Source organism: Salvelinus fontinalis, chromosome 23 (assembly GCF_029448725.1).
Source record: "Salvelinus fontinalis isolate EN_2023a chromosome 23, ASM2944872v1, whole genome shotgun sequence".
Taxonomy (NCBI): Eukaryota; Metazoa; Chordata; class Actinopteri; order Salmoniformes; family Salmonidae; genus Salvelinus; species Salvelinus fontinalis.
Genome location: NC_074687.1, coordinates 43,947,007 through 43,960,323, shown reverse-complemented (window position 1 = coordinate 43,960,323; position 13,317 = coordinate 43,947,007).

The window sequence follows — 13,317 nt, the reverse complement described above, 5'->3', positions numbered from 1 at the left end:
TAATTGGTCCAAGTTATTATAATGCAGCTCACTGTAGGGACACTCATGCCTTCTTCTTCAGCCCAGCTACTACTAGACAGTAGTAAAGAAAAAACTTGTCAATGAGTGGCAAATTCCTGTTGGGGCGTGGTGTTGCGCTTCCCATTTCAACCTTCTGGGCCTTGAACTAGTAGATTAACCTGGAGGCAGAGGGGGCAATGGACTCCCAGAACACCATGAAGACCTTCTTTGTTGGTCTTGTAGCTCGAGCTCCTTGAATCGATCTAGTGCAGCATCCAACACACCTATACAAAAGAAAGGGATCATTTACGTGGAAAAATTGTACTACACTGCTCAAAAAAATAAAGGGGACACTTAAACAACACAATGTAACTCCAAGTCAATCACACTTCTGTGAAATCAAACTGTCCAAATGACCTCCAGCAAGCCACAAATGTGCACCGAAGGATCAAGCAGCGGGTTAACGGACAGCAGCAGGTGTACAAGGAGGAATGGATATGGGAGGAAATCCTAGACGGAGAAGGACCCTGGGCAGAACCAGAGGAGTGTCGCCGCCCCAAAGCGGAGCTGGAGGCAGCAAAAGCGGAGAGGCGGCGATATGAGGAGGCAGCACGGAAACAAGGCTGGAAGCCCGCAAGTCAAACCCAAAAATGTCTTGGGGGGGGGGGGGGGGGGGGCTCTCGGGGTATATAGTTGGGTCAGTCAGGGGACTTGAGCCAACTCCTCCTGCTTTACATAAGGAGCCGGTGAGGGCGGATTTGGAGATGAGTAACGCAGAGACAGTAAAGGAGCTAATGGAGAAATTGAAGGAGAAAGATATGAGGGATGTACTGGTTTGGTGCATGAGGCACGGCATCCGTCCGAATGAACGTATTGGTGAGTTAATGTCACTGGGAACAGCTCTCCATACTCGTCCTGAGGTGCGTGCTAGCCGTCTGGTTAAGACAGTGCCTACACCACGCACCAAGCCTCCTGTGCGTCTCCAGAGTCCTGTGCGTCCTGTTACTGCTCACCGCACTAGCCCTGAGATACGTGTTCCCAGCCCAATACCACCAGTGCTGGCACCACGCACCAAGCCTCCTGTGCGTCTTCAGAGCCCTGGTTCTCCTCCATGCACTCTCCCTAGGGTGCGTGTCTCCAGCCTAGTACCACCAGTGCTGGCACCACGCACCAAGCCTCATGTGCGTCTCCAGAGCCCTGTACGCACTGTTCCTTCTCCCCGTACTCGCCATGATGTGCGTGCCCTCAGCCCGGTACCACCAGTGCCGGTATCAGGCACCAGGCCTATAGTACGCCTTGAGAGTCCAGTGTGCCCTGTTGTTGTTCCCCGCACTAGCCTGAAGGTGCGTGTCCTTAGCCCGGTGCCTCCAGTTCCGGCACCACGCACCAGGCCTACAGTGCGTCTCAGCCGGCCAGAGTCTGCCGTCTGCCCAACGGCGCCTGAACTGCCCGTCTGCCCAACGGCGCCTGAACTGCCCGTCTGCCCAATGGCGCCTGAACTGCCCGTCTGTCCAATGGCGCCTGAACTGCCCATCTGCCCAACGCCGCCTGAACTGCCCGTCGGCCCAACGGTGCCTGAACTGCCCGTCTGCCCAACGCCGCCTGACCTGTTCGTCTGCAAAGCGCCGCATGAACTGCCCGTCTGTACTGAGCCTTCAAAGCCGCCCGTCTGTACTGAGCCTGCAAAGCCGCCCGTCTGCCATGAGCCTTCAGAGCCCGCCGGCCAGGATCCGCCAGAGCCCGCCGGTCAGGATCCGCCAGAGCCCGCCGGCCAGGATCCGCCAGAGCCCGCCGGCCAGGATCCGCCAGAGCCCGCCGGCCAGGATCCGCCAGAGCCCGCCGGCCAGGATCCGCCAGAGCCCGCCGGCCAGGATCCGCCAGAGCCCGCCGGCCAGGATCCGCCAGCCAGGATCCGCCAGAGCCCGCCAGCCAGGATCCGCCAGAGCCCGCCAGCCAGGATCCGCCAGAGCCCGCCAGCCAGGATCCGCCAGAGCCCGCCAGCCAGGATCCGCCAGAGCCCGCCAGCCAGGATCCGCCAGAGCCCGCCAGCCAGGATCCGCCAGAGCCCTCTAGTCATGAGCTGCCCTCCAGTCATGAGCTGCCCTCCAGTCATGAGCTGCCCTACAGTCATGAGCTGCCCTCCAGTCATGAGCTGCCCTCCAGTCATGAGCTGCCCTCCAGTCATGAGCTGCCCTACAGTCATGAGCTGCCTCTCTGTCCTGAGCTATCTCTCTGTCCTGAGCTATCTCTCTGTCCTGAGCTATCTCTCTGTCCTGAGCTACCTCTCTGTCCTGAGCTACCTCTCTGTCCTGAGCTACCTCTCTGTCCTGAGCTATGTAGGGGGGACCGGTGTGAAGGTTCCTAGACCAGGGTTGGGGGCGAGGATCGCCACTCAGAGAACGCTAAGGAGGGGGACAAAGACAATGGTGGAGTGGTGTCCTCGTCCTGCGCCGGAGCCGCCACCGAGGACAGATGCCCACCCAGACCCTCCCCTTGAGTTTTAGGGGTGCGCCCGGAGTTCGCACCTTGAGGGGGGGGTTCTGTCACGTTCCTGACCTGTTGTCTGTTATTTTTGTATGTGTTTAGTTGGTCAGGGCGTGAGTTGGGGTGGGCATTCTATGTTTTGTGTTTCTATGTTTAGGCCATTGGTAATTAGCCTTATATGGTTCTCAATCAGAGACAGGTGTTTGTCGTTTCCTCTGATTGGGAACCATATAAAGGTAGGGCGTTCACACTGTTTGTTTGTGGGTGGTTGTCTTCCGTGTCTGTATGTATGTTTGTACCACACGGGACTGTAGCGTTTTGGTTTGTAGTCTATACCTGTTCGTACGTTCTTCGTGTTATTTGTAAGTTCTCTAGTTCAGGTCTGTCTTCGTTCGTTTTGTTATTTTGTAATTATTCCAAGTGTTGTTTTGTGTTCGTATTCGTCGTTTAATAAATTCATTATGTTTTCTAAACCCGCTGCATGTTGGTCTGATCTCTACTCCTCCTCTTCGGACGAAGAACAGCCGTTACAATACGCTACCGTTCAAAAGTTTGGGGTCACTTCGAAATGTCCTTGTATTTTTGCCAAGAAGGCCAGCATCCCGGAGTCACTGTTGATGTTGAGACTGGTGTTTTGCGGGTACAATTTAATGAAGCTGCCATTTGAGGACTTGTGAGGCGTCTGTTTCTCAAACTAGACACTCTAATGTACTTGTCCTCTTGCTCAGTTCTGCACCGGAGCCTCCCACTCCTTTTTCTATTCTGATTAGAACCAGTTTCCGCTGTTCTGTGAAGGGAGTAGCACACAGCGTTGTACGAGATCTTCAGTTTCTAGGCAATTCCTTGCATGGAATAGCCTTTATTTCTCAGAACAAGAATAGACTGACGAGTTTCAGAAGAAAGTCTTTTGTTTCTGGCCATTTTAAATTAAGATAATACATCTGTATCTATCTATATTTTATGGTTACATACAGTTAGTTATACATCGTACTATATAACCGTTTTTCCCCCAGTATATTATTTACATGAAAAAACAGCTTGATTGAAAATAATGTGTTGGTCTATTATTGTTGAGTGCAAGAGCATTGGTTGAAGCTCAATGTTAAATTCAAATCTCCCTACCATCATATCTAAGCCAATATGACACCAATCTCGACGAAAATGTGCAAATCAACTTGATTGGAGGTACACAACACTCTCCCCACCTCTAGTCATGGGCCATCTGGCCATTACCAAGAACAACATACCAGATTTTTTTAACAGGGTCATTAGCAATTGAGTTTTCAGAGTATTTTCTGCTCCTACCTAGTTCAAATTCTGGACGTCGGATTAAAACGAGACTATATCGTCCTTAAAGTAACCATTAGACTTTGTAGGTGCAACAGTTTTCATTTAAAGGTATAATTCTTTGCTCTCACATGCTCATTTCCATTCATTAAGAACCAATGACGTGCTACCTTTTTGTAGGATTTCTGACATTGCTAACATATATTTTGCCAAAATTCTAACGGGCAACAATACAGCTGCCACTTGCTGTTATAAGAAGTGACTGAGATCAAACCTAGGTTACTGTAGATTGCTAGCTATATGGTGGTATTCAAGCTGAGGTTAATCAATAAATGTAAACAGATATTTTGATTAGCTAGATAACTAACTAATGTTAGCTTGCTTGTCCGAAGTCCAGTGGCTAGCCTCTCTGGCTAGTTAGCTAACACCAGTCAGCTGAAAGCTAGCGAGCTAGATAACGAACAGGCAAAGAAATGTAGCTAGATATATCTGTTTATGTTAGATTTGTTACACAAATAACTTCAGCCACTAGCTAGCTCACATCCAAATTCAAGTCTTAAATTTTTCCACAAAATATAGCTAGCTAGCTATATCAGTTCAAAACCAACACCAAACTTTGGGCAAATTGTTACAATGCATGCAATGCAATGGGATTTTGCAACACTAGCTAGTTAGCTACTCCATAGTCCAAGCTACTGTAAGAGCTAGCCCTATCTCACTGTCAGACAGGACACAACCCAAACTGTAGCTGAGAAAACGAATGCATATGTACAGCATCAGAAAAACTCACTAGTTTCGAACATCCAGAATGGATTCTAGTATGCTCCTTCTGTCTTCTTGATATTTTAATCCAAATATGTGCTGATCAACAGAGCCAAACTAACAACTCTGCCATTTGACTGTCTTGATTGTATTTACAGCTCAAATCTGGATGCTGGACTAGCCCATGTGTGATATTTGTCAACGACTCTGCCGTGCACGGCCATTCCAGTGGCGTGGCGCTAGGTGTGGGGGCTAATGCCCCCCAAACCCCGGATTAGATAAATGTATAGGATGCATAACTGCAATACTTTAGGCTAGTAACAAGCTGTAAATCAAATCAAATGTTATTTGTCACATACACATGGTTAGCAGATGTTAATGCGAGTGTAGAGTGTAAAAGGCACAAGAAAGATTTGGCTCCATTGTCCATGCCTATTTAATCCAAATTTGCGCTGACTGTTCAACAGTGTCAAGTTACTTTTCAGTGTTCCCACAAATCTGAATCTAGTAAGCAAAATGAAGTTTAAAATACTTATTTTCCAGATGTTGAATTTAGATTCATATAATTACGTATTTTCAGGAAGTTTAAAAGCTGTGGCTTATATTCATGCATGCCAAGGGAAGCCAGGCTTCCCCTCAAAATGTATTGAGAAAAAAACATACAAAATAATTTATCTTTCGTCTCTCTGTGTTTCATACATTTCCTTCAATTCACAAGAGGCTAACCAGTATCTCACTGGTTAAACCATCCGTGCAAATGAAATAGTGCCCCTTTGTCTCAGTATGTGTATCGTATCTATCTTTCACGCCCTGGCCATAGAGAGGCTTTTATTCTATATTTTGGTTAGGCCAGGGTGTGACCAGGGTGGGCATTCTAGTTTCTTTATTTCTATGTTTTCTATTTCTTTGTGTTTGGCCGGGTGTGGTTCTCAATCAGAGGCAGCTGTCTATCGTTGTCTCTGATTGAGAACCATACTTAGGTAGCCCTTTTTCCCACCTGTCTTTGTGGGAAGTTATCTTTGTTAGCGGCATTATAGCCGAGTTAAGCTTCAAGGTCATTTATGTATGTTTATTGTTTTGTTGGCGACATCATTAAAATTAAAAGTATGGACGCTCAACACGCTGCACCTTGGTCCTCTTCTTCAGACTCCCGTGACACTATCTGATGCTGTCTGGTCAGAAAGAGTATGACATTGTTGCCACCTATAGCATTGAATGCAAGGGAAGCCAGCGAGCATTTGGCCTCCCTTGACAAAATAAATAAATAATAGCCAATCAGCATTGAGCTAAACTGAGTGAGCTCAGATTTGACTGGTTCTGGCGCACCAAAAAAAAAAGTGTCAAGGGAAGCCAGTTTAGATTTGGCTTCAGATCAATCACATCACACGCCAAATGTCATTATTGAAAGAAGAAATTGTTGCATCTTGTTGTGTTCATGTCCTATGGTGGCTAGCTTGCTAGCTAAAATCGTCCCTTTCCTAAATTACCCATAGATGGAGATAGAGATTTGGACTTTTACTTAATTCTCCGTACTGGCCAATGATTATAACGGCGATTTTGATCCAAAATCTAATTCATACATTGCACCCCTGGCCTGAGAGGATGGAAGTTATCATTGCCCATGAAAGGAAGTTAGGCTAGCGAGCAAGTATCTTAAACAGGTAGCCTAGGACAACAAAAACTAAAAGCGTGTACTGTTTGACAGAGTCATAGACCGTTTAGGCAACATGAAAGAGGAGGATGGTATTGGCGTTTCTCTATAAGTAGGGTGAGTCAACATGTTTTTTCTGTTTGTGGCCACGTCACCACCCTTAGAACCAGTGTAGAACTCCAGGTTCTTACAGTGGGGCATCAGGATAATCTATAGAGATTGCAGAACAATACAGGAGATTAAATTAGATTTAGGCCGGCAACCTAACTTACCTCCTGGTCCGCCCTACCGTACCTCCTGGCCCGCCTTACCGTACCACCTTACCAGTCCAAAAAAATATATATATATTGATCATTTATTTAACCAAGAAAATACCCATTTATTTAACAGGCAGAAAAACCCATCATTGTCAGATAAAGCATCCGAGCAAGCGAAACAGAGCTTCTCTGTCTCAATATGTGTAGCCCATTTATATGATGCTTTCTGGAATAAAATAGTTTTGGGAAACAGTTCTGAGATTTAACGATGCGGTTCTAACAATGAACTTAGCCTTAAAATGCTTTTGGGAAACCGGGTCCAGGGCAATAAATTATGTGAGACAAAACCCATCTTTTTTTTTTTACATAATTTGAAGCGCAAATTACATTTTCGAAAGACACCTTTTGCATGTGGAAATGTTGTATAATTAAGTGATAATGCACAATAAGGCGGTGTCTGGAGGATATATTTGCATGGGTGTTGGTAGGCCCGAGACAAAGTTGAAGCCGGCTGGTTGTTCGTTCTATTGGTTCAGTTGCCAGAGACGCGACCCAGTCGTTCAGTCTTTTTGTTCTGTGTCTATGGACATGACCCAGTCGTTTGTTCTAAATGTTCCATTGCCATACTGACTGGCAACGTTCTTATCCTTTACTTGCTAGCTAGCCAACTATGGCTAACTTACAGTATCATCACACGTCAAAAGGAATAACGACAGTTGCTGCATTTACATTTGTTTAAGCTGTTGTTTAGTTATATTTATTTGGATACATTCATAACAATGAGCTAATGAGGCGCCATTTCACCTGGCTTTGAAAATGTGCTCTCTCGTCAGGACACTGTTGTTCAGAGGAGCTAGCCAACAACACAGCTAACACAATCACTTCAAACTGAAGCTGGAAAGATTGCAAACTAGCTGCACTTCGTTTCATTTTGCCAGCTGATTCATGATTTTGACTGGCTGAGAAACGCTGCCTGCCTGTCTGTCTCGTCCCGACTCCCGACCCCTGCACGTTCATTACTATGGGACAGCTAGAGATCGAATTTCAATATTGAAACAATGTTGCAAATTTCAGCGAGACAGACAGCAAGTTTTTTACAAATTTCCGCTGTTGAAAACTAAATGTCAGTCTAAAATAAATGTGAGATAGATGGTTTTTATAGTGGAGATCAAGTTTATAACTTCCCTGTCTGGGCTGATGAGACAGTGGATTGCGCAGTTAGATAGAACAGAGTAAATAGACATTTTAATGTCATAGATTTAGCCGGTGGTAACATTCCACCGGCTGGAATGTGCTTTTAACCAATCGGCATTCAGGATTAAACCCACCCGTTGTATAATTTTGTATAATCACCTTCTGGTATGAAAACCATGGAAATTAAAAACAAAAACAGATTTTAAGTGAGAAGTAGGCATTGGTCTGAAGACGAAAAAGAAAGGAAATTCTCAGGAGCACCACAATCCCTTCTGCACCCATGCTCTACCAAGGTTTTCCAGCACACAGCGATGACATACTACAGCAGCTATGTTGGTCTGTTGTACTTCATACAATGTGTTTGCAGGTTGCTTAGGATTCAAACCTCAAAAAGCCTAATTCATACTCTTCAGAGGAATACTGGACTTTACATTGTCCTGCTCTTAAAATATTGTGTGTGTGTATAGATATTATCATTAGGCTGTATGTATTTTTAGATATAGGCATATTGTAAATGTGTATTATTGTAGCATCACCATCTTTATTGAAAAAAGAAATACAAACACACACCACTTTAAGATACATATTGATTTGACAGAGATAATGAACTGCCCATTGATTAGCACATTTATTAATAAAACAGGACCACGTTTGCAAAAATAAGTGTTTCTGAGCTCGTGTTAATATTACACAGGTAAGGATTATAGACAGGCTCTACAGTTGAAGTCGGAAGTTTACATACACTTAGGTTGGAGTCATTAAAACTCGTTTTTCAACCACTCCACAAATTTCTTGTTTAACAAACTATAGTTTTGGATAGTCGATTAGGACATCTACTTTGTGCATGACCCAAGTAATTTTTCCAACAATTGTTTACAGACAGATTATTTCACTTATAATTCACTGTATCACAATTCCAGTGGGTCAGAAGTTTACATACACTAAGTTGACTGTGCCATTAAACAGCTTGGAAAATTCCAGAACATGATGTCATGGCTTTAGAAGCTTCTGATAGTTTAATTGACATCATTTGAGTCAATTGGAGGTGTACCTGTGGATGTATTTCAAGGCCTATCTTCAAATTCAGTGCCTCTTTGCTTGACATCATGGGAAAACAAAAAGAAATCAGCCAAGACCTCAGAAAAAAAAGAATTGACCTCCACAAGTCTGGTTCATCCTTGGGAGCAATTTCCAAACGCCTGAAGGTACCACATTCATCTGTACAAACAATAGTACGCAAGTATAAACACCATGGGACCACACAGCCATCATACCGCTCAGGAAGGAGACGTGTTCTGTCTCCTAGAGATTAACATACTTTTGTGTGAAAAGTGCAGATCAATCCCAGAACAACAGCAAAGGACCTTGTGAAGACGCTGGAGGAAACAGGTATAAAGTATCTATGTCCACAGTAAAAGAAAGGCCGCTCAGCAAGGAAGAAGCCACTGCTCCAAAAACGCCATAAAAAAGCCAAACTACGGTTTGCAACTGCACATGGGGACAAAGATTGTAATTTTGGAGAAATGTCCTCTGGTCTGATGAAACAAAAATAGAACTGTTTGGCCATAATGACAATCGTTATGTTTGGAGGAAAAGGGGGAGGAACGCAAGCCAAAGAACACCATCCCAACCGTAAAGCATGGAGTGGCAGCATCATGTTGTGGGGGTGCTTTGCTGCAGGAGGGACTGGTGCACTTCACAAAATAGATGGCATCATGAGGGAAGGAAAATTATGTGGATATATTGAAGCAACATCTCAAGACATCATTCAGGAAGTCAAAGCTTGGTCACAAATGGGTCTTGCAAATGGTCAATGACCCTAAGCATACTTCCAAAGTTGTGGCAAAATGGCTTAAGGAAAATGAAGTCACGGTATTGGAGTGGCCATCACAAAGCCCTGACCTCAAACCTACAAAAAATGTGTTGGCAGAACTGAAAAAGTGTGTGCGAGCAAGGAGGCCTATAATCCTGACTCAGTTACACCAGCTCTGTCAGGAGGAATGGGCCAAAATTCACCCAACCTATTGTGGGAAGCTTGTGGAAGGCTACCCAAAATGTTTGACCCAAGTTAAACAATTTAAAGGCAATGCTACCAAATACTAATTGAGTTTATGCAAACTTCTGACCCACTGGGAATGTGATGAAATAAATAAAAGCTGAAATAAATCCTTCTCTCTACTATTATTCTGACATTTCACATTCTTAAAATAAAGTGGTGATCCTAACTGACCTAAAACAGGGAATTTTTACTAGGATTAAATGTCAGGTATTGTGAAAAACTGAGTTTAATGTATTTGGCTAAGGTGTATGTAAACTTCTGACTTCAACTGCATGAGTGACTGTCCATTTTTTGCTCAATTACATGTATTGCTAAAATAATGGTTTAAGTAAATGCAGGCAGGCACCACATTACTACAAGACAAAACATAGTGCTTAATCAAGCATGATGGTCTTGTAAGTATACAATAAAACCTTGCTTTCATATAATAAAAAATCTTGAAAGGAATGGGAATGGGATTAGAAAGGTGTGTGAAGAATCCAATACTAAAAATCACATTATTTGGGGAGCACCTCCTCTAAGAGTATGAATTAGGCTGTTTTGAGAAGGTTTGAATCCTAAGCAACCTGCATGAACATTGTTTGAAGTACAATAGACCAACTTAGCTACTGTAGTAGGTCAAAGCTGTGTGCTGGAAAACCTTGGTAGCGCATGGGTGGAGTAGGCATCGTGGTGCTCATGTTAATTTCCCTTCTTTTACGGCTTCAGACCAATGACAACTTCTCACTTAAAACTTTTTTGTTTGTTTTTAATTCAATAAAATCTCTCGTGGAGTTAAACTTTGAGTCAGAAAAGTTGTTTTGTATTGTGTTGTTGTGATACACAAAAACAACTAAATGCATAAGTGACATAGCATAGGAAATGAACTTTTTTAGGAATATAATGCAACCCTACCATTCTCTTCAGAAGAGGACGCTGTCATGTTGAATTGGGTTTTATACATGTTTTTAGAACAAATCAACACAAAATAAGGCTACTAATTATATCTAAGTTAAGGAAATATGTACCAAAAAGCTAGTTGGGTGATTAAACCACAATAAAATCATGTTAGATTGAATTTTGAGAAGAATAACCCTTTAATAAGAAGTTTGATTAGGAATTGACATGGTGGCTGTATTATTATTATTATTATTATTTATTTGTTATTGTTCTGGTGCTGTTTTTTTGGTGTTTTTTTGATGATGCCTTAGTGGGGTGGGTGGGTGTGAGGGATGGGTGGCGGGGATAAAGGACTGGGGATGTTGTATTGATATCAATGGCTCCATGTTCTCAAATTTGAAAACTTACAAATAAAGTTGAACTTTTTTTTTGGAAAAAGAATTGACATGGTGGCTAGGAATTCCAAATATCTGTAGTGCAGCACTGTCACTGCCCACTGAGCCAAAATTGCTTGAATCAACATTGTTTCCACAGAATTTCAACAAAACGTTGATGTGATGATGTCGAATCAACGTCGAAATATTATTGGATTCGAAAAAAATAATCAACGTAAGTGTCACGTTCTGACCTTAGTTCTTTTGTTATTTCTTTGTTTTAGTATGGTCAGGGCGTGAGTTGGGTGGGTTATCTATGTTCGTTTTTCTATGTTGTTTTTTTCCTTTGGCCTGGTATGATTCTCAATCAGAGGCAGGTGTTGCTAGTTGTCTCTGATTGAGAATCATACTTAGGTAGCCTTTTTCCACCTGTGTTTCGTGGGTGCTTATTTTCTGTCTTTGTGTATGTCACCAGACAGGACTGGTTCGTGTCATTCTCGTTTATCGTTAGTTTTGTTCGAGTTTCGTTTTCATTAAAAGGCATAATGAATACTTACCACGCTGCACCTTGGTCCTCCGATCCTTACTACTCCTCCTCGTCAGAGGTTTTTTTCACCAAACTTTTAAAACTAATCCAATGACATGGTGATTTTTGTCTAATTTCAACAAATCTAAATCAAAACTAGACGTTGAACTGACGTCTGTGCCCTAGTGGGTTTGTATCATGAGATGTAAAGGCTAAGCTTTGTAGCATTTTTCACTTCTATGGTCATTGTCATTAGTCATCCAGTAAGTGGCAGTGTTACATCAGTTATTCTGTGCTGTGGATTGGAAAGGCTCAGATACTGCACACACCACAGCTCAAGTGAGAAGCAATTCACCTCTTCATCAGGTTGGCTTTGGAAAACATAGGGTGTACTCTTACTTGATGTGACATGGAAGTCCATGGTAAGGAAGTGGTGTGTGTAGGGGAGAATCCCAGGTGCATTTCTTCCTGTAAAGTCACATTGAACATTTACCACATTTTTTTGATATGTCTCGGGAAATCTTGATATCCCTGTTGCTCATATAATAGATTCATGCCACTGACCTTTTTTTTCTTCATTTCGATTGGTCAGTATATTTTGCTGAATAGATACATGCTCTTCAATGACACAATGTAAAATCAGTAGGGCAGCCACACGGGTCAATTGTACACACAAACCCTGCCACCATTCTTCTACCCCAAGGGTGACACCTGCGTCAACTAGGAAGATAACAATAGCTTGTTTTGTGGTTTTAATCAAATACTCAGTGGGTGTAAGTGGCCCCTCTCTGCCACAGAGATAGAGTGATGGTGATTGCAAAATGCCACATGCTAGCATCGCTCCCTAGTTGGCACTTCTCTTTGAAGCTGCTGCACAAGTACACAAAGCACACTGTTTTTCTTATTGCATTGTAGGCTGTAAGGAAAAAAAGTGTTTTATAGTTGTGCTAGATATTTTATACAATCGCTCTAAGACAAGTGTGCAGCGCAGATCGTTTTTTGCTCCCTGTGCCGAGTTGAATGTCTCACACACACCCTTTCCAGGAAAGAGGCCCGACGTCTTCCCACTTGAAATGCTAGAGCAGGAAAACATTATTGTAAAGGAATGGTGTGGGGTGGGACATGGAATGAGAGCCTCAGGAGATATTTTCACTTCATTAATGGCAACATGATACTGGAAGAATGTTTCCAGCTGGGGCAGGGCGATCAAAACACAGAGCCTTTAGGCTACAGATGTAGGATCTTAATTTGAGCCAGTTTGCTACAGCAGAAAAATAATCCTGCAGCAACAGGAAATGTGAATTATTATGTGGATTATAATTAATGGACATTTTTTTCAATCTTTGTCATGTGAAGATAATTTGTAGATAAAACGTATTGGTGCTAATTGGCCGTTGGACATGAACATTACACAACATGTTGGAAATCGCAAATTCAACAATGAGTGGTTTGGAAGGAATCCGTGGCTAACTGCAAGCGTTGCAAAGCAATCACTATCCTGCTATTCAGTGGAGTGGGTGTGTGGTCCAAGTCTGGGTTTAAGGGACTATTTTCCAAGCTTAAAATGATAAACATTCAACACCATGGGCCAGAAAGGTTTGAATACATTGGCCATGCTCCCAATCCAGCATGACTTCTGCCGTGTTCAAAGCAACTTGAAACTGGGAAATTGAGACTTCAGTGAGCTCCGACTGGGAAAATACATTTTGAACAGTTATCCAACTCCAAGTCAGGAACTCTGGGCTCTTTCTAGAGCTCCGACCTGAAGATCACTGACGTCATGACCCAGTTGTCTTGAAAGCACCATAAATCCAGAGAATGACAGACTTTGATGACAACGTTTG